Raw genomic sequence first — 20,522 nt, forward strand, 5'->3', positions numbered from 1 at the left:
GTGCCTCTTGAATTCTGTTTTTGTTACAAAGTCAGCTGTGGTGACTAGCATCTGAGTTGAAGCATCTTAGTTAACTTTATCTAAAGATGAGCTACCATACTGCAAAACTGCCTACGCTTGCATCGATCTGGATCACAAATATTTCTTGGTGGCAGTTGTGGAAATGTGTCACCGATCCTAATGCTAGGGTATGCAAAGTATTACTAACGTATTTTTTCCTGTGTGTTGTACAGGTTAATTCTCCAGCAGCTAACTTCACTGGCATAACACGCAGACAGTAACCTCATCCTGCACTTCCATTTTCACTGAATATGTGAATTGCCTGCATTGGTGCTTCTCTTTGTAGCTTGAAATGGGAAAATTAAAATTACAAAAAATATAATCCATAAATAATTTGTTAGCACTAGTCTTAAAAATTGCAATTCCTCTGGATAGTCAAGCCAAGCTTCTACCACGCTTAATTCACTTAATAAAGGATTGGGTCTAGATTTGGGCAGTCTGTGTTGCTACATTTCTGAAAACTTGAAACTTCAGCTAAAGCAGCTTTAACCAGATGTGTAGCTTAACAGTCAAGAAAAATTATTTATCACACAACTTTAAATTGTCTTTTTGATTTAATTTTGTAATATGTGTTATGCTTTCTTGCCAAAGTCTGGAAAGGTCTTGAGTACGTGCTTCTGTCTTTGGGCAATTGCATAGCGGATAAAATTATTGCAGGACCACTTTCATGATTGATGTATAACTACATGAACTGAAGCAGTAACTTTGAGAACACAATACGCAAGTTTTTGGGTTCCAAATATAATTTGTCTACACATGTGTGCATGCAAATACACGTGCACTTATGCATACTTTTAATCTAAGTTAGAATTTGGAGGAAGTCTGGAAATTTGTATTAACTTCTTTTGTTTCTCTAATGAAAGTTGTAACATTTGCATTTATGGATTACTTGCTGGGTAACCTAAAATAATGGTCTTATGCAACTATTAAGCCTGAACATCAAAAGAAAGATAGGAACTGTACTCAAAATATTAGCTAAACCATCCATCTGCACAAAATAGTTGTAAGCTCTGCAGCTGCTCTGTGGATGTTGCTCAGTAATGTTAGAAGAAACATTCTTCTTGCTCACTTTTTGGAATAAGTCAGTTAAAGATGTGCAATAGTATTAAGACTCTGACAAATTAAGGGTTGTCTTTGAGGTATGTAAAAGCTGCTTGTGATGCAGCTGGATAGGTTTATGAGGATCTTGGCGAATGTTGTACAGTCTTTTTTTTTATTTGTATTATTCTCTTGGCCCTAAGTAATGGATTATGCATAGAAAATGTACTGGTGCTGCAACAACAAATAGATTAACTGAGAGAACACCCTTTGCCTGAAGTATCTTTAAAATTGTGAATGTGAAGTTGGATGATGAATTGAATAGTTTACTTCAAAGGACAGATATATAGTGTCTGAATATGAAAAAACATAAGTGCATGAGAGCATGTCACAACCATACATAATGCTGGCTGCTCTCAGTGATAAAACAGTGTACTATTGTCTTTGCCACTAAAAAAGTATGTCAATTTAGCATCTGATGCACCTTCTGCCTTATTTATTGGAATCTGTATACAGTATAATATTTTGCAATGCCTATTGCTTAAGAGTAAAACACCAAAATTAATCTTTTGCTTTATTAAAAAGTAAATCTGTTTCCTTCTTTTCATTTCCGTTGCCCCCCCCCCGCCAACCTGAGCAGTTGCAGTCTTTCTTTGATGCTTGCCTCTTTTTGTTGTTTCTGAAATGTATAAAAGTTATGATTTATTCTAACTTTAGTTTACCTGGAGATGGAGGAATGAATAGTTTCATTAGCATAACTGTTTAGTGGAGACAGAATTTAATATTCCTCAGAAAACAATAGAATTATGTTTGGGTAAGGTTCAGATAAAAGCAAAAGCTTAAGTTTTTGGCTCCTGTTTTTTTGGATAAAGACTAAACTGACTTTTGTACATCTGCTTTCTGACCTGGATTGGAAAAAAAATGAACAAAAGTAAGCTTGTGCTACATAATAAATGGTCTTCTAAAATATCAGTTTATAACACCCCAGAAACAGATTCATTACATGAGTAGGACAAAGCCTAGTTTTAAGAACATAGTGGACCTTGCTTGACCTTGATTCTGCCAGTAAAGTTCAACCTTTCCTCACAGTACCTCAATGTAACTTTCCACTCTTTTTTTTTTTTTTTTTAAAAATTATTTATGTAAACTTTCTTTGTTTTTCTCGCTCTCTTCTACCCCCCCCCCCCCCCCCCGCTTTCTTTGTCTCTGGGGATTAAAACATGCAGACAGTGAAACACATGCTGTTTTCTTCAGTTTGTATGCTTCTCTGCTGTGTCCTACCCCTTTGCCACACTCTGCTCTTGACTTTTCATGGTTTTATCAGATGTATTTCAGACTGAATTCTCTAAAAGCAGTAAGATGGGATAAGTATTCTTGATCTTGGCTGCTGTGTGGTAATTCCATTTAAATCAGCCTAAACTAACACCAGATGATGACTCTGACAAATCAGTTATTAAGAAACCATCTTTAAATTTAGGCTGAAACACCAAAGGGAAAGAAAAGGAATTATTTTCTGATCTTGGAAGTATTTAGTACTTTACTTTTTCAGGCCTGATTCTCTAGAAGGTTTGATTGCTCTTAATGCCCTTTAAAAGACAAACTTGGAGAAGATAGCAGTGATCATTTTCATTCCCATTTCTAACAGTTGAGTGGTCAGGATATTTGCTTGGGGTAAAGGCAGACATTCAAATCCCTTCTGTGAGTTAGACAATAGTTTTAGGAAATTCTGCTAAAAGACTATGCATTGATAGCCACTATAACTCTTGTAACTCTTGTGATTACTATAGGAATATTTAGCTTCTGATGTGCAGTGAAAGGAAGTCTAAGATGTTTTGTCTGCTGTTTTGGATAACATTCTGTGTGTTTACTGCAGCATAGACAGCACTTTACCTTGTGATGCTACTATAATTGTGAAGATGGAAAAGTATTGCAGGGTGTTGTTCCCCTTCAGACATGCCCCAAATCAATACCAGGATTCCACAATCTTGTTGATTGATCTGAAAGTGGTGCCTGACCATGGGCATTGTTTCATCTTAAATATAGAGATCCCTAGAAATATACAAATAGATGTAAAAAGCATTTTAAATGTCTCCTATGTCGAATATGCCTTTCATGAGAATGTAAGGATCCATAGGACATTGGTTGGATGAATCATCACAAAATTTAAAGATTTATTGATTGTTTTTGATCAAAGTAAATGTGTTTGTTACACCTAGCTATTACCTTGATGGTTTTGGATGGTGTTTATAGGACAGAGATGATTCATCTGAAATATGTCTTTAAGAGAACTAGCAGCACCATTGATGAGTTTTAGACTTTTGAAAACTCCAAGCTTTATGAAAGCAAAAGAAAATTAAGCCAGATATGTGAATTCAAAAGTATCAAATAGTTAAGCAGAATATTGTGTTATAAATGTCCAATATATTTTCAGGAAGCAAATAGTAAGCTGTGTACATGAAGAAAACCATTTGAAAATTTAGAATAATAGAATGTTGCGTAATGAATTGCTTGTTAGTTCACTGAAAGGATTTGTATATTCATCTTTGAATATGTCAGGAATGAATGGTAAGAAAGAGAAAGGCAAAACTTGCTTAAATATTTGTAGGAGGGAAAAGCTCTAAATTCAACTAGATTATGTAAACTAAGACAGACCTAAAAAACTTGCCTTGAAATCCCTGCAAAAAAAGACAGCATTTTGAAATATTACTGTCTCCAGTAGTAATAATATAAGATTTATGTAAGGATTATGAAGTGCACCATGACAACATTAGTTGTGAAAGGTGAAAGACCAGTCAAGTACTCTCTTGTAACCATTGGCAGCAGTCAAGCCATTAAAGACCTTTCAGACAGCAATTCATTGTATTAATGAGCATAGCCTTAAAAGACAGCATTTGTATTTGTAGATAGCTGAATTTATGATCGTGATAATTATGAAAATTATGCTTAGCAAATGTCCGTAAATGCACTAGCTGAATAGCTTGGGTGAATAGTGTTCTCTCTGTGGATCACATGTCTATTGGTCTTGAAACCTCAGTAAACAAAATGATGCACCACCTTTGACAAACAAGGGGAGGGAAAAATTCAAATAAGTCTTTTTTACTTCTCTCGGATGGGTATAAACAGGGTCTTTGGCTAGTTATGGGTCAAGAACAGAAGTGAAGAATAACCCCCAAAACTCTGATACGGTAGAGGAACAGGTCTCTCACAGGCTTCTCTATTGAAAGTCCTCCTTCAAGCCTTAAGCCTTCTTCTTTCAATGGATACCCGTGTCTTTCCTCAGTAAGATCAACTTTTTTCTTAATGCTTAAAGGACCCATGTGCTCTTCCAGATAAGTCAAAATAAAGAATTAGAGATCATTGTTTTTTGGAGCTGTGACTGGAAATACCAGTCTTTCCTAATACCTTATTCATGCTTGTAGCAAGCAAATATCCTTTAAATAAAAGGAAATGATAGTGAGTTGGAAAACTCTAGCATCCATTACTGACTCATCTACTTGTAAGACTTTTATTTAGGAATATTTTCATAAATTGGTGTTATTTTGTAATTATATAAATCACAGTGCCATGGTTCTATGGTGACACTAATACAGTAACTAAAGTTCTGGGTTTTATTTAATTAATTAATTTAGGTTTTTAGTACCTTTGACATTATTCATATGAGCATTGCTGGAAAAGGCTTTATAATGATTACCACGTTTCTCTGAAAAAGGAAAGAAAAGTGTCATGTCATTTCCTGTGTGACAGGAAGGTCAGATAATAACTACCCAAATAACATCTTCCATGATTACAGCAAACCTGTCTTTCCTCCAGAAAATGTGTTATTTCTGCAGAAAGAAGATGTAGCAAAAAAGTTATTCTCTTACGGTTAGAAGCATTGAAGTACATCTCCGATTTACAAGAGCATTTGAAAATCTTTGAATTTAATAGGGGAACTTGCTTGATTCAATAGGGATCAAAACCCATCAAGATTGACAGCTTGGCATATCTTCTTAATGTATAAAAATAATTCATTTGAACCAAAGACTCCTATTGTGAGACATGTTTCTGTCAGCATCTTAAAAAAAAAAAAAGTCTTGAAAAGAGAGCTGCAGGTTTTGATTGGATTGTTAGCATGCCTTTTTTTAATAGCACAGTCTGATTTGCTTGGGGGTATTTTTCTTTGTTCTCTTCCTCTTCTCTTAATTTCTTCAAATGGTCTGCTACTGTTTTCTTATTTATTAATACTCCAGTGTTTGTATTTGGAAGAAAAGAGAAACAATTGTGAAACTATATACTAATAGTATATTAAGTATACTATTGTATGTATGTATATTGTATGTATACTGTATACAGGCATACTACAGTATGCCTGGACTAATACTACAGGCAACATTCAAAGTGAATACAAATACACCTTTTTTGTTTCCTAGAGTTTATAATTCCTTCAGCTAGTGCCAGAAAATCTTTTTCTTCCCAAATATTACAAACTCAGTAGCTTTTTGACCTTCTTAATTTCTTTGTACTGGCCAGTGGTCCATGATGAGAGTTGGAAGCTTTTCTTTACCATCTTTGAGTAGGATTCTGTTCTGTATTTTGTGGATGGCTGCAGGCTCCATCTGTTCTCAATACCAGAAATCAGACACTTTTACTGTTTCTTGCCACTCATAGCCCACTATCGCTTTCTGGTCTGCTGTTGTACCTTCATCCACAAATTTTGAGGAGGATTTCTTCATTCTTGTTCCTTACCTTCAAGGTTTCCCATTAACAAATATTTAAGAAAATCTTGGTAGTATAAATAATACAAGCTTTCCAGTGTGGGAACTGATTTCAGTTTAGTGGATTGTAAGCTTTGTGCTGTCCTAAGACGTGAACCTAATCGTGTTTTGGTTGTAGTGAAAAGTTATGAATATACTTTATTTGCTGCTAACCCTGCTCTGTTTTGATAGTGCTGGAACAAAAAGAACCAAATACTGCTACATCATGCTGGAAATATTCCTACTTATTGCCATCTGTCTAGTTTATCTTTCTAATTTACCCTTTTTGTAGATAAAACTGTAGTTGTGTATTCCTGAAGCATTAAAATTGCTGTTAGTGTAAGCAAACTTGTTTTGTATGTGTTTTCTGGAAGATGATTGCTAGTTCCAACTGTTAAACTTTTTGAAATTATAATGCTAGTGGGTGTTGCAAATACTGGCCTTCTTTAGTATATGAATGGTTGACCCTGTTAAGATTTTTTTCTTACTTTTAAACATAAGATATAATGTTTTTAGGATTTATCAATGTTAGTTTATTCTTCATGCTCAATATATAGAAATATTATCTATGTATTTTCAGTCTGTGATGCAAAACAGATATTGGGAAGCATTTCAGAGTAAAACAAAAGCATGGCAACCTGTTTCTGATTAAAAATATTGTATAGACAAAAATAAATGGACAAGTAATGTTATTTTTTTATAATTCTTAATGCTATAAAATATTTTTTTATATACTCAAGGTATAAAATATACCAAGAAGAATAAAATAGGGTTTCATCTTGCAGAAATTATGCAGTGACTTACAGAAGCAAAACTCAGATTTAATTGTGTTGATCACATCAGGCCAAGTTATAGAGTAGTGGCAGCAGATATTGCTTCATTTTCAGTGAGCAGACCTGAATATGGTCTGCGATCATCTTGTTGTTGATCAATCACTTTTTATTTACTCAAACATAAAATTTCATTTCTCTGTTTTGTGGGGTTGAAATGGACTGAGAGTTTACCAAAACAATGTAACTTGATAAAATAATCTTTGGTCTAATCAATGTCATAGGAAGAATAGTGTACTGGGAAAAGCCAAACATCAAGTATTTGTTATTCAGTTCCAGTGCTATTAAAGATTAAACCTAGCTGATCTTTGAGTCTTGCTTTTTTTTCCTCCCCACCTAAACAAAGCCCTTTTTTATGCTAGTACTATTTAAGCAATATTTACTGACAAATACTTTATGTAATTTTGTAATTAGAGCATGTTCTTCCAAGGATAATGGTCATAATCTGAAGCCTGCTACACATGGTCAACAAAGAACAGTATTAAATGTCATGAACATATGTACAATGAAAATGTTTGCATTAGTTGAGGAAAGCAAATGTCTGTGTGTGGTTTTAATAGTGACACTATGCTTTTTGCCTGTTAGTGCCATTTCTGTGAACAAATACAAAGATTAACTAAGAAGTAAATGTAGATTTCTAGAGTGCTTTCCTTGAAAACTCAGCACTTTACTAATTAGTCTTTACAGCACTGTGCAGATCATACGGTCTGAGTGGACATGAGTAGCTTCAGTGGCTTAGCACAACATAGCTATGCTGGGAGACAGTTCTGGACAGTGGAGAGAATAAGGGAACTAAAATTAGCTTGGTAAGTGAATGTAGGAAGAATGCAATTAACTTGATTGACTCAGACTTTGTTTGAGTTTCTCTTATGCTGGGGCCAGCATCTCTGTTGTATGCTGGTAAAAGGAGCGCTACATTTCATTTCTGAACCATGTAGAAATACATATTAATACAAAGATTAATATTTTAAAAATCCCACTCCTTTCTCTCCAGGATGATTTTTACTTTGCAAAGCAAATGCGTTCTCTGTTTCAGATCTCTGTCTAAATAACATCAGATTTTTAAAAAGAAAAATAGAACCTGAAAATACTTGTTACTGAAAGCTTTGCCCATAAAATAATCACATCTCTTTTCTTAAATTGTAGGCTAATCTTTTCTCAGGACAAATAGGTCTTTCTTACTTTTATTGAGAGGCCACCATAGCATATCTGTTTATTAAAATAACATTTTATGTTGAACATGAAGGATTAGTTTAATAAAGGGAAAACTTGCCTTTCAAAGAAAAGTTTACTTTATTAAAACTGCAAAATTTTTTGAAGTTAGAAGTAGACAAAAAGCATATTATTAGAAAATGTTTTGATCCTAATAACTTTGTCCTCTTTTAACAGAAAAGCTTAATGCCTCAGTGTCATTAACAGGAAAAACAGGCTATGCTAGAGACAATTAATTATTTTTCTGAAAGTCATTATATTTTTAAAGGAAATATCTTTCTTATTTTTCACTTTAGGGGTGAAAAATACAACCCAAAGTATTTTCACATATCAAATAATCCTGAGTGTCTTAAAAAAATATAGGGAAAATATGCTTTATTTAAATTCACTGTGTTTTATAACAGTATGAAAGAGAAGTCTTATTTTTTGAACCTGCCAGCAATTTTAGCAAGGATTTAATCTGGAAGTTCAAGTAAATAATGGAGTGGGAACAAGTGACACCCCCTTTTAAAATTTTATTTTAAACCTTATTACTGTTTTCTAATCTCTGCTGTGCAGCCAAGGCTTTATCTTCTCCTCTGCTTCATACAACTAGTTTCTACTGCCTGTATTCAGTTGGAAAGTTCAAAGCCAACTTTCATAGTCTATCCCTTTGCATTCTTTCTCCTACACAAAATACAGGCTGTGACAGTGACAAATGTTTGGTGGCTCTGTCCACTGGCCAAAGAATATACTGACATCAGACTCTTCAATGAGTCATGTAGCTGTGCTTCTCACACTGTGGCTGCAGGGAGCTCGGGTTTCAAGGGGTTCATAGGAATGGGACCATATGCTCTTGTAGTGCAAATGCTGGTGCTGGCAGTCTTGCATACTGGAATGAGGATGCTTATTTCTTATACTGGCTCCTGTGTTTTTGCTACTGTTGAGATCAGGAATAACAGAACAGACCATTGCAAGACAGAACTGCTTACATTTAAGAAAACCAGTTTCTTTTAACTTTGTACAGTGCTGACACTTGCAGAGCTTTCATGTAGATTGTTATTACATTTACGTAGTGTTATGGTTATGCTTATAAGATTTATCTGACTTTGACTACATGTTAATAAGGGAAATCATTATCCTCCTCTTGACTATGAAGCTGGTAACCAGCTTCAGAAACAGTACAGTAATCTTGATGTATGTCTGTGTAGGACAGTGACAAGTAGTAGAAGCTTAGGGAAATTGTGAAGAAAAATGATATCTTTCGAATGATCCTACTGCTAGTATATCCTTTCTCTTTCTGGCAGTTAGTGAATTAGGAATTTCCTGAGTTGTGGTGGAAGGCCAACTGTGGTGCATAATAACCTCCTACAGACTTGCAGCCATGAATCTATGGATCTTTCAGATCTCTCTTATGTTTTTCACATCCTGTGTCCTGTGGATATGTGTTTTGTAAATTAGGTATTGTGTGGGAAAGAGTACTGCTTCTTTTGGTTTAAACCAAAGACAGGCTGAGTCCTATTCCCAGCTTTACACACTTTTTGTGTGACCTTGGCAAATCACTGTGGATATTAGATACAAAATAGAACTTGAATGGCATAGTTGTAGACACCGTAGTGTTTGACTTTCTGGCTTCTGTGTCTCAGAGTAATCTAGAGCTATGTGTAAAGTACTTGCACTTCCAGGACATGACCATTCTTCAAACTGGTGAAACAAACAAGCAAATAATCATATAAGAGATGATGAGGTGTCTGCAGATGTCTAAGGAGGAATTTTTCATTTAGAAATACAAATGTTCTAGCAGCAGAATATTTCTTTTTTCCAGACTGAAGTGTTGTACAAATGTTCCACATTCTTGGATATTAATTGTGATTTGGAATTCCAAATTCTAAAAACTTGAATGAACCTTTGACACCTGGTTTCTGATCACCAGCATACTACAAAATCTTTGAAGCATACAGCATCCCTTTCTGTGCAGGTATAATATTTATATAGAGCACCCAAGTCAGCTGTAGTTTTAGTTGGGGCCCTCTGAAGACTTCAGTAGTCCACCAAAACATTTATTTCTACTTGTCCTCTACAGTTTGAAGCAGTCTTACAAGCTTAGTTTAAGTTCAGTGTAAAATGAACAGTCTGTGAACTGAACGTGGTATGTTTGATTGAATTTTGCTTTTATTATTGAAAAAGTATGGGGGTCCTGTTCCTTGGAACCTCTCAGTTACTTTGCTCAGAAATCCCCTAGGCTGTCCAGCTCAGGAAATCCTGTGTGCAAGGAGGCTTGTCCTTCTGCCCTTTCTTTGGCTGCACTTGATTTGTCTTCACCTGTTTTGGGTTTTTTTTGGTTTAGGTTTTTTTTTTTTTACATCAATTTTGTGCTCCAGTTTTTGCAGCTGATGAAGCCTCTTTATTGATATGGTTCTGCTCAGACCCATTATACAGTGTACAGCTTTGGGCGCTATTGTGGTTTAACACCAGACAGCAACTAAGCATCACCCAGCTGTTTGCTCGCTCCTACCCAGTGGGATGGGGGAGAGAATCAGAAGGATAAAAGTGAGAAAACTCATGGGTTGAGATACAGTTTAATCAGGAAAGCAAAAGCCGCGCACGGAAGCAAAGCAAACCAAGGAATTCATTCACCACTTCCCATCGACAGGCAGGTGTTCAGCCATCTCCAGGAAAGCAGGGCTCCATCACACCTAACGGTGACTTGGGAAGACAAACGCTATCACTCTGAACGTCCCCCCTTCCTTCTCCTTCCCCCAGCTTTATATGCTGAGCATGTCATCATATGGTCTGGGATATCCCTTTGGTCAGTTGGGGTCAGCTGTCCCAGCTGTGTCCCCTCCCAACTTCTTGTGCCCCCCCAGCCTCCTCGCTGGTGGGGTGGTGGGAGAAGCAGAAAAGGCCTTGGCTCTGTGTAAGTGCTGCTCAGCGGTAATGAAAACAGCCCTGTGTTACCAACACTGTTTTCAGCACAAATCCAAAGCATAGCCCCATACTAGCAACTGTGAAGAAAATTGACTCTATCCCAGCCAAAACCACCACAGGCACTCTCTCTGTTTTCTGTAGCTGTATTGATTACCAAAAAGACTTCAGTCACTCCCTCTCCTGGCTCTGCAAGGTCATTCTTATTAGGTCTTGAGATGTTTGCATCCAGTTCTGGCTTGCTGGCAGCCATTTGTACTTTGCAACATAGCAATAAATCATATTAGGAAACTAAAGAGGTTGTGAGGCCTGGACAGCAATATCCTTAGGTCTGGACAGCTTTCAAAAAGCATGGCAGGTCTGCCTGTAAATGTCAGGCTTTAGCTGCTGCCAGAAGTTTTTTTTCCTAATAATTTTTTCCTAACTATGTCTAACAGGGAGTAAAACAATTAGGAATGAGTCTTTCATGGACAAGTATCACTTCACAGATAGTAGATTGTTGTTGCTTATGAAAGAGACTTTTTTTTTTCTCCTCAGTGCCTAGAGCTGATAGGAATGTTACCATCAAAACCGTGAGTAAAGGAGAGTGAGAAGAAAGGAAATATTCATTTGATGAAGATGGACTGCGACAATTTCAGCCCTCTTATGAGTAGAGAGAGGTGATAAAATTATTTCCTTTTTATTATCAGTAAAGTGTTCTGAGCATCTCCCCAGACTCAAGGTTGTTATCTTCTGTGTTGTTTCCCCCCCGCCTCCCCTAGCTATTATGACATGACAGTTAGCTTTGATTCAAGGTCTACTACTTACTAAATGAGTACAACGCTTTTGATCAAAATGTCAGTCAGGGAGGTGGCACTCAGAAACATTTCTGTGGCAGGAAGAGTTTCCAGGAGTTGTACAATTCTAGGATTCTGGTAGGAAAACCTGGAAAGTAAAAATATATCAGAAATCTATAACACTGTTTTGATACAATTAATTCTATAATAGTTAACCCCCCCTCCTCCGTTCTGGCTTTTTAATCCCTTTTTTTTCATAAAGAAAAGAAACAACAAACAAATAAAGAAACCCCAAACCAAAAAACTTGTGCAGAATAACTTTCCATCTCATAATATTGCCCAGATGAAACTTTTCTGGAATAAGTATCAGTAGTTAGCTTGGTAGACTCCCAGTAAGGTAAAGGTCTCCTGTCTTAAGGTGGTGTGAGCACACTGTCCAGATAGGGAGTTGATGTGTTGTTTTAAGGAAGCTGTGGAGCTAGAGAAGTTAGTATATGCTTGTGCATGAATTAAACCCATATGGACATCATGTTAATGGGCCATATTTATTAGAATACATATGAAATTTTTTTAAGAATATTGTAGCCTGGTAACTGAATGAATTTGAATATGAATAATGTAACTTTTCCTTATTTGCTGTCATGTTTCCGATACTTATAATCTGTGTGCCATTTCCTCTCTTCCTATTTGACTTGAATTTTACAGAGGCCAATGACAGAAAAGTCTCAAAACACTTGGAGAATTTCCTGTTAGACATAATTTCCTGCTAGAAATCATCTACATCTGCCAGACTGTACTTCATAATTACACAGTAGTGTATACATGTTTAACTCTATAAGACATTTTCTGAACAATTAATATCCTTAATGACTTCTGAGCTACAGGAATGTCATATATGTTCACGTATGGCTCTGCTGGTGACAAAAGGGGAAATGTCCTATTAGTCCCTGAGGGTTGTTATGTAAATGTCATTATGATACAGCTCCTTTTTTACATTGCTTATTTGTGACAGATGTCTGACTTCACCTTGAAACAAGATTCCAAGCTGACAGAATAGGTCACTTCAGAAAAGTGGGCCACTTCTGTTTTATTTCAAGTTTACAAAGATATGCCTGCTGCAGTTTGGAATTATCCGTATTTTGTGTATTAGAAAAGCCAAGAAACTCATCCACAATGAATTGCACTGGATATTATTTTTTATTAAAATTACTTCATTTGGAAAATCAAACCTTCCAAACATTGTGCTAGTTTTCTCTTTTTTTAGTAAAGCTATGTCCTGCATCATGAACTTGGTCTTATGTTGAACAAGTTAATTGCAATTTCTGTCTTCAAACTGAAATAACTTACACGTAATAAATCATGATCTGCCACAACCAGGTTAGTCCTGTCTGAAACTTCTCCCTATTGGCCCCATTTTAGACACATGCCTTCTTCATAAGTTAACAATTGTAAGACAGAGAATAGGAGGCTCAAACATAAAAAAAAAAAAAGAAAGAAAGAAATTTATTTGGAAGGGATGTGCTGATTAAAAAGCAATGTGGTTCATTTCAAATGTATTTGTAGGAGATATGACCTTGGAGAAGGAAAGAGATTTTATTCTCAGTGATTACTCAGATTTTTCAAAAGTATGGAAGAGTTCCACAGTTGCTGTTAAAAGTGTAGTAGAGTTAGTGTCGATTGCTGTAGTGTTTCTGAAAATCAGACCTGCTGTTCATTTGAGTTCATAAGCTTTGAATCCTATATAGCACATTTGCACACTATTACTTCAGAAAGCAGCTTTGTATTCTGTGTAAAAGCTTGTTAGAAATGGATATATGTCTACAGACACAGAGAGGAATTCAGTCACATGCTGAAAGATCTTATTGGGTCTTATTTAACTAGTTCTGTCTGGAAGAACATTGATGATTTAGTAGTATTTGAAGATACTTACCCAAAGGTACAACACAGTGTTCTGTTCTTCTGACATCTTCATTCACTTCCATTGAACATATAGGGAACATTGCGGATTGTAAATGCTTTAGTGAAAGTGTGGTGGTTTTTACCAAACTCTTCTGAATAATACAGCATAACTGGAGTCTAGCTGTTTTAAATTCATAGACTATTAGCAGTAAGTAGGTCCAGTGAAAAAGCTGGGCATGTTCCCTTTCTTTCCATGTATATGTTTGTACATAAATACACACTCATGCTCTATTATTTTTCCCCAGGAAACTTATAAAATATTTTGTTCTCATCTGCAGAAAACCGGAATGAGAAGCAGTGGAGAATTCTAAAAAGTGCAGGCGAGAAATCTCAATACTGTATCATTTTTCTGTCCTCCCCTGGCAGTTTTCTCCCTTCTTTTTCTTCCCATCTTCCCTTCCGCTCCCCCCCCGCCCCCCCGGCAAAAATCAGTATCTGAATAATTAAAGAACTTCTAATAATAATGTAAACCTGTGTTGTTATATATTTTCAGTTCTCTGAAGTGTTACAGGTACTGCTCAGGTTGCAGTTCTTTTTTTGACCTTTTTGCTATATGTATTTATCAGACACCCTGAACATGTTAAAGCCATGTTGTCAAGCCATGTGTATAGACCAAGGCAGTGAAATGATTTCCCTAATGTGATTATACCCACACATTTACAATCTTCAAGACTGTGGTACAAGATTTTTTTTTACGCCATTTATTACTGATTTACTTTAAAACACCAGCTCCCATTGGTAAACTGCTTTTGAAACAAATAATTTAGTGTTTATGTATAGGAAACCATGATGAGAAGCTGTGGAGAGTAAGGTCTCAAAGTTTGCTTCTTGCTCTCACTTTCTTTTTTCTCCCCTTCCTGAAGAGTACAATAATAATGCCAGTGCGTTAGTGGATGGGCCAAAATAACTTTCAAATTTCTTGAGTTAATTTTTGTATTTGTTTGGTAATCATATGCATTTTTTCAGTAGTGTATCTGCAAATATTGTTACTTAAGGCTATGTTGGCTAACTGGGCCTCTTCACTGTCTTGCACGTGCTAGTAATGAGTGGGTTATCTGTAATAATGATTTTCGACCTTTGCATTTTGTTTGCAGATATCCTTCTGCTTCACAGCAATGTGTCTGTTTCCCTGCTGGCTGGAATACCAGTCTTTTCTCTGGTTTATTGGTTAAATTATGTATTTATTCTGAACCAGCTTCTTCTTTTCTTCTTTAATTATGAAATGAAACTCAGTAAAGCAAATCAGGAAATAAAAGAACTTGCAGGACACCTCGGTATACTTGGGAAGAATGTGTTTTCTAAAGTCTGTTGTGTTTACCTGCTGTTGTGTGCGATTTCTTTGTTTAACTATTAGAGGCTCAGTGGAAACAAGTTCTCCATTAGTGAAAGTTAAAGCTTCCTCGACATTTATTCCAAAGCTAAAACCTCTATAGTTTCAAGTAATTTCTAAGGACCAGACTCTCTTCTCCTTGGTATCTCTCCATCTGTGCTAATCACCCTGTAGTCTTGAAGTACTCCCAAACAAGTGGATCTGGATTTACTTGTAGAGCTAAAGTTGACTAAGCATTGTAGGACACCTCCTTTAAGATTTTTATCTCCAGAGATGGTTATTTGGAACTCCATTGTCTGTTTGTCCCTAAGCAGTTTTGCTATCAGCAATTATTTAAATTAGCAACAAACAGTAACTGAAGGTTATAGAAAGCAATGCTGTCTTTTGAGTGGTTTAGGGATAAAGATGAAATAGATAGAGAAAATGTCCTCAAAGAAGCTGCAGTCAGATTGGATTTGTGTTGGAAAATACACTCACAAGGGAAAATGATTATTTCATTCCTGAGAGAAGAAGGAGAAGAAAAGGCTATGATCTAGGTTGCTGATGAGGATGAGTTTACAATGTAAGATAATGGAAGTTTTCTTGTTGTTTTTGACTTTTTGAAAGTCTTTTAGTGTACTGAAATGTATATTTTAAATTGTCAGTTATGTAACAGTCCTCTGATTTTGCTCCTTAAGAAACTGTGACTTGCATGTTCTACTCAATTTTTCAGTTTTCATCTCTGATATAGCTTATCTAGCAGATGCAAGGGGCAAAAAATGCATAAGTTTGTCAGGGAGAATAATACAAACAGCAGTTAGTGACTTGTGTTACCTATTTCTAGAACAGTTCATAAGAAAATTTCAGTGTAAGCTTTGAACAGTTGCATAAAATCTGTTTTTGTTGTTTGACTTTCCTTCAGTTTTAGAATTTCTTTCAAAAAAAAAGGGTTCCACGAGTTACACTGCCATTTAAAGTTTTTTTCAGATATTCTTTTAGGGAAAACAAAAAAAATTAATTAAAAGAAAGTGCCCAATCTGTCCAAGAATCTGATGAAGGAAAATGCTTTACAATTACAGTGTTATTAATACAACATATCTAGTCCAGTAGAGGGAGTTAGAATGCTATTCTACTTTCTTTCATTGTGTTTGTACTAGAGATAGTTGTTTATCTAACCTGACTATATTTAATTTTGGTGTGATTTTTATCTTTAGAACTCTGAATTATTTTCTTAAGAATTGTGTTTTAGAAGAGCTAGACAGCCGGAGTTGGATTTCTTTTACCTTTTCTGTCTTTTCTATAACCTTTAGTGTTAGTTTTCCTATGTAAGTAATTCTTTGTATCCCTTCACAAGGGTTATGATACAAAAACTATACGGATTAGTAGCCTACAAAATTGATCCCTAATCTCTGTATCTAATTCATGGGTACATGTACACAGTATACCTGTAGAAGAAAATATACTGAATAGAACAGCTCTGAAACAAGTATAAAGCCAGCCATAGAAATGACATACTGGTAGGTCTGTTGTACCACAAATTTGAGACTAATATATGCTTTTTATTATATTCAAGTGTTTTGGTTTGTTGCTATTTCTGTCTGGGGTTTTTTTGGTTTTGTGTTTTGGCAAATTATCTGCATATATAAATTGGCTTACTGTTTGCAAAATCCTTTACTAAAGGTTTTGGATCTAGTCTTTAGTCTAAACATCCAACAGTGCTAAAGACTGAAGTTTTCAATACTGTTATATGTACTTTGGAATGATTTGGTATTTTTCCCCCCAAATTATTTTTATTGCTACAGGCTGTTTTGGCTTGCACCTTGGGATGGGAGGAAGAAAATCCATATTCTTCTTAAAGTTGCAAAATCCTTTTGGATAATGTCTTGATGAAAAATATTTAAATTATAGCTAAAATTATTACAAAAACATACTTTTGCATTTTTACTGTCAAAATGAGTCAGAAATATTTTTAACAGTGTTGTGGAGAGTACCAATCACAGAATAAATGAGGCTCTGGAGGTCATCTGGTACAGCCCTCCAGCTCAGGCAGGGTCACCTAGATCAGGCTGCCTATTGCCCAGAGCTGTGTCCAGATGGTTTTTGAATGTTTCCAAGGATGGAGACTCCACAGCCTCTCTGGGCAACCTGTGCCAGCGCTTAGTCTCCCTCACAGTAAAAAAAAAAAAGTGTTTCTTATGTTCAGACGGAACCTCTGGTGTTTCAATTTGTGCCTACTGCCTCTGGTCCTGTCACTGGACACCACTGAAAAGAAAAGAACCTGGCTCTTTTGTTGTTGTTTTGTTTTTTTTGTTTTGTTTTGGTTTTCTTCAAATGAAGGTTTAGCTGAAACAGTCCTGAAGTCTCAGATGGGGAAAAAAAAATCTTAGCTGGCATCTGAGGAAAAAGAAACTGGCTTAGAACAGCAACTGACAGTTTTTGAAAGGGGACTGTCCTTGTGCTATATATGCTATCTGCTATTCCAGTTTGGTCAAAATTTATGGGTGATGGTGGTTTCAGTTGCACATAGTAAGTAGAGCCTTTTGAGAATTTGGAAGGGAAGTTTGCTAAAGATTTTATTTGCATTGAGGGTCATCTGTTGCCCTAGCTCTTATATCAACCAGGTGTTATAAACACATCCTCTTCACAAAATCAGTGGGGTGTGCATCAATGTAGGGATGCCAAGATTAAGTGGGATCTTTCCTGGTTGTTTTGGCTCTATATCCGTATATTTGACATATATAAGTATATGATTTTTTTCTTTTGTGAAAGTTTTGTAAGTTAAGGTTTTATAAATTAGGGCTTTTAGTGTATGTGAGATGAAGAGGAGATGTGAAGGAAAGAAAAATGGGAATAGGAATGGACAGAAGATGGTAGAAGGAATTAATTTTTCATCTCCTTAGCTAGAACTGACCAGAGAAAAAAATTAAATTAGTATTTGTAGCCAAGGAGTGTGAGAAACCCTCAAGTTAAAGATTAGACCTGCTCTGTCTAGAAACCAGGTGACAAATTAAGTACACCTACTTAGATTTGTAATAATGCCACTATACATTAGTGATTAGATAATAAAGAAAGAATTTTCCCTGAAGCAGTGCTCCTGTTGCATTGAATTATGTTTCTGTTGATGTTACAACCTGCCAGTGCAATGAGATCTTGATTTTTCTCACAACACAACCTCTAAATTTTTTGAAGTAAGGTTAGCAAACAATTAGTTTCTTGAAGTCTTAAAACATAAGTGTGTCAGTATTCTTTTCTTTCTGCTTAGTTTAAAAAATTATGCAGCCTATAGATATATATATCTTGCATGTGGGGTTTTGTGTGTTCATTTTCTAAGAAAAATCAATTATAGACTATAACAAATTTCTTAAAAGACTTTAAAAATCCAGAATACTTAGGTATTTTGTCTGGTTCCCTGAAGTCTCTTGATTCCCAGGACATGCCAAAGGGTCAACATTAGTCACAGAAATTGAAAGAAGAGCAGGCTGACTCAAATGAGCAGGCCTCAGGTGTGTGAGGGGAAAATATAAAGACAGGAAAAAATCATAATTCAGGAAAGAGGAAGGATAAGAATAGCTGGTAAAGGGTGATGCTCAGGCACCAGTCAGGGAAGAACAGCAAGGGGATAACAATAGATGACAATTTGAGCAGAAGCTGGTGGACACGTCATCACCACAGTATAAACTCCCCCTGTGAATTTGGAATTAAGTGTAGGCCTCCCGAGTTTAATTGGCCTTTACTTTCACAAAATTGTTCATGTAATCTCTGAAAGCCTCCACTTCCCCCCCCCCCCCTTTTTTTTTTTTTTTTTTTTTTAGTGATTAAAATAGAAGTGTGATTCAGGATGCAAAGGGATGAATAAAAGGTAACCCACAGTAATGTAAGGCTTCTTGCACTAAATAATCTTCCACAGTATCATCTAATGACTCAACAATTTAGACAGCTTTAAGTCTGGAACTGTAGCTGATGAGGTCACACTGAGAAAAGTGAGAGCGCATTTTGTCACTTAAGCTTTGCATGATGTCATTTAAAAGAATGATGCAATAGAGTGAATTTTTTAAGTACTAAAGCAAAAAACTGCAGAAATCTAGTGCCATGTTGAATAAAGCATGAAAACTGCTACTAGAGATTTTTCTCCATATGGTAGAAGTAATAAATTTGGTTCTTCCATTTGTTTAGCAAGCTCCCAATCTATGAACACTTGTGATTTTAACTAAGGAACCTTTTTCCCACCTTAAAGTAGTAACGGACTTGTGCTCTATTTTTTTTTTTCTTCATACTTCTTCCTTTGTTATCTCAGTTGACAGTTTTCTAAAAGATCATCCCTTATAATCAGAATTAAGCACATTTTAAAAGTAGAGTTCTTCCCCTCTTGAAGGAGCTTGTACCCTGGTGGAGGGGACAGCTTGCTTCTACAGGTGTAAACTTCCCTGTCATTTAAGGGTTGTTCTGTAGCAATTTATATTAGCATGCTTTAAGCTTTAAAAATGTAGCAAATGAATATGACACTGTGATAATCTGCCAAGTTCAGTTCTTAAGATGCAAGGACTGTTCAGTGTCTTGGTGTTTTGCTGTGATATTATTACGGTGGTAGGTATTTTATCATGGAAAGTTTGATGTTGAGGGTCTTGCAAGGACTACAGGTGGGCATGAAAGTAGTCTTTGATTTGCTGTTTTTCAAAGCACACTTGTTATCTGGGAAATGGGCAGCGATGTTGAGTTAAAACCTTAAAAGTCAGGGTTATCTTTCTTTTCTTTCACTACTTCCATTTCAGGGCTTTTGAGTAAGTGCAGGTAAAAGGAGCTTAACTTACATGGTACCCAGACATCATTCTACTGGCTCATTTCCACTGAGAATCTAAGCTGCAAGGCATGTTGTACCCACTGTCCCTTTGCAGAAGTGTGATGCTGGACCTGAAAGTAGGCCAAGTTTGTGATTTCTTGTTCCAGTATGTGTCAAGAAATTGACTTGAGCTGAAGCTACAGAATAAAAGGCAACAAATACAGAATCCATTCTGCAACTTTGTGGAACACCTCTCAAGTTTTAATTTTGGAGGGAGGGTGTGAAAGTGGGGGATCAGTCTTTCATCAGTCTGCTCTCCTTTTTTAAGGAGAACTATTAGAAAGGACTTTAACCCTGCTGTTATGCTATGTTTCCACACACTTCTATCTACAGAGTCATTTGGGAATTTTCTGCAGATGAAGATCTGCTCCTATTCAAAGTGAAGTTACCCAGAACTAGGATTTCTGTACTCTGCTCTAAGTTTTCATTTATAGCCTCTCCCTACCACCTTATAACAAGCAATGAAAATAAGGAGACATTATACAGTACATAAAAGATGCAATGAAATAAAGCAATGGAACATTGTTTTGCGGAACTGTGGACTGAGTACAAAAAACATTGGATAATGTATTCATTGAAACTCTGTGGACTATTGACAAATGAATCCTAAACCACTAGAAACACGGCCATCAATTCTTCATACCATGATCACTTATGTCAAAAAGCTGTTAACAATTACAGAATATGTCAAAAAGCAACATTTCCCAGATCAAAAGCAATGAGTCATTGTCTGACCTTTGTTTAGCCTGAATTCAATAACTTATTAGATTTCAAATGATGGAAAACTGGTGATGAAACCATGCTTTCCAACTACTTATGGAAGAAAGGCAGTATGAATTAATTTACAAAAGCACTTGAATATAG

The sequence above is a fragment of the Haliaeetus albicilla genome, chromosome 1 (genome assembly GCF_947461875.1).
Source record: "Haliaeetus albicilla chromosome 1, bHalAlb1.1, whole genome shotgun sequence".
Taxonomy (NCBI): domain Eukaryota; kingdom Metazoa; phylum Chordata; class Aves; order Accipitriformes; family Accipitridae; genus Haliaeetus; species Haliaeetus albicilla.